The sequence below is a fragment of the Peromyscus leucopus genome, chromosome 12, assembly GCF_004664715.2.
Source record: "Peromyscus leucopus breed LL Stock chromosome 12, UCI_PerLeu_2.1, whole genome shotgun sequence".
Lineage (NCBI taxonomy): Eukaryota > Metazoa > Chordata > Mammalia > Rodentia > Cricetidae > Peromyscus > Peromyscus leucopus.
This window is the reverse complement of record NC_051073.1, coordinates 33,792,135-33,794,728: the sequence shown is the minus strand read 5'-3', so window position 1 is coordinate 33,794,728 and position 2,594 is coordinate 33,792,135.

Here is a 2,594-nt window from a genome sequence, read left to right as displayed (position 1 = left end):
TTCTAATTGATGTTCATTGTGTCTTACTTATAACCTCTGAGTGTCAGTTAATGAGAAATAAACCAGAGGATCCATCTTCTATTCTTAAAACATTCCATGCACCTCTTGTATGCTCATCTTTCTTTTTCTCTAGTTTTTTGCATGAATAATTTACTGTTAAATGAGCATCAAGTTACAGCTTGTGTTAATAACACGAATCCTATAATACCTATTTATATTTCTGTGTGTCTCTGTATGCTTCCTTTTATTTACTGTATATCTCTTTACTATTTATATTTTTCCTTCCAGATATTTCTTCTTGAATGCCAGAAAGTCATTGTGTTTTGTACCTTATTTTTATCATATTTGAAGTATTAAGTTAATGGAAAAAATATAGTGCAAATTCAAGTCTTTAATGCAAAAATAGTTTTGCATTTCCTTTCAGATCCACTAATCTTGCAGAACAAATTCAAATATAGCTTTAATAGAGTCATTTACTTGCAAACTTAAATCATTGCTAAAATAATTTAGATAGACAGGGCATCTGCAACTTTTGCCTTGAAATGAACATAATGTGTACAGTTTTAGATCAAGGGCCCTTAGCAATGCAAAATGAATTTGCTTAAGGAAAATTCAAATCTACATGGTCCCCTAGTGCTACTAAATACGTTGTCTTCTGATGGTCAGGACTGGTGTAAAGCAAGAAAAGGTGGCTAATGAATATCTCAAACTGGACACAAGCAATCGATCTGCTCTCATGTTCAACTAAACAGTCATGTAGTCACAGTGGCTCCTAAATACAAATTCTCATAGTCATTCATCAATAGTGTATTCTGTGTTCTACAGACAAGCTTCACACTGCTGTTGGCGGTGGTTTAAGTGCAGAAACCCATAGCTTCTTGAAGTGCAAAGAACAAGCGATGGTAGTGTGTTTAGTTGTCAGTGGGAGAGCCATATGCCTCCCTCTTAGAATGTCAACACCAAGGTGGGGTAGATATTAAGTAAATAGGTGCCTTTTGGCCATGACCTAGCCATTGCCATCATGAATGCATAATAGTTATGGTTATCTGCATAAGACCTGAGCAAGATTGGGCACACCAATATTTCATAATGGAGGGACAGGTTCCATGGGCTTCTCCTGCACAAGAGGGAGTATTGGCAACTGATGGTTGCTGAGGGAGGAGTATCATTTTCTTCTGGGGCAGGGCCACAGATATGTGGTCACTCTTGCACCAAATCACCTCCCACCCACACTCAGGTCATATTGAACTCTGTGAGCCACCGAGAAAAAGAAGGCCTGAAATGAAGAGAGGAACTGTTGAGTTCAAATGTGAGAGAGAGAAGAATGGGGGAGAGGAGAGCAGGGAGAAAATTATTGAAATTCATCGCATAAATGTATGAAACTATCAAACAATAAAATGAATAGAAAGGAAGACATGGTCTTGGTTTCTGAATTCATTTGCCAGATGTGTAGATTTTTACCATATAAATGAAGAGGAAGGTACAGGACTGACATGATCACTTAAATTCACAGGTCTTATGGATATGTAAAGAGGTATGGGCATACCTTAGAGTTAAAACCACCATCAAAAATTAGAAATTTAGCCTAAATTCTGTAAGTGGCATGAAAGAAAACTTGACTGTTTTGAGCATAATAACTGTTCATGGAAAATGTATTAAAAATGCTATATCCCCAAGAAATTGAGGATGTGATGAGAAGTTATAGGGACAGAATACTAAAACAGCTGGCACTCACTGAGAGAATACAAATGCAGTTGAGTTGTGGGGGCTGTAAACTTCACAGCTTTCAGAAAGGCACCACTATGCTGAATGAAACTGCGGAGCAGTAATTGACATGTGTTCCTGTGATTAAAACTGTGTTTTTTTAAATTGATAAAAATATTCCATTCAGCATTGCCTCAGATGCACTCATACAGCAGGAACAGAACATGAAATCGGCACAAAACCAAGATTTTTTTTCCTGAGCCACAAAGGTTATTAAAACCCTGCCTCCCCCCCCAAAAAAAAGTAAAGTACCAAAAATATTTTATTCTGTGTACATTTAATAAAAGCCTAACAGGGCAATTCTGAATTACAGACTCATATGTATTTTTGTCGTGGGTTTATTATCTCTTTCAGTAAAGAATTTCACCCATAGCTTCTGAAAACTGAGCAGCTGGTTTCGGTTGATTGATGGGTATGTTTTATGAAAACAACCAAGTACAAATGAGCTAGCTTATTGCAGTTGGTTCTATTTCATTCACTGTCTCATGCAAAGGTTCCATCTGGAGCATTATCAGTCATCAAAACTGCAAACCCTTTGTTGAGCTCTGAAAGACACTACACATTGTCCAGAAGGAGCTTCCTTTAACATTAACTCATTCTTTCCTTATTAGCACAAAAGGAATTTACTATTCCCAAAAGATTTAACAGAGGCAAGTCACTAAAATAAGCTGCGGAGGTGTCAGGAGTTTTTTCACAGTGTCATGGTCAAAGCCCCAGAAGTTCAAGAAGATTCTGCCCTAATGATGCTTTCAAACTGTATTTAAATTCTCAATTACAACTCCCAATTGGAGTCTTAAAATTCTCAACTTAAAGACACTGACACTGGAAAT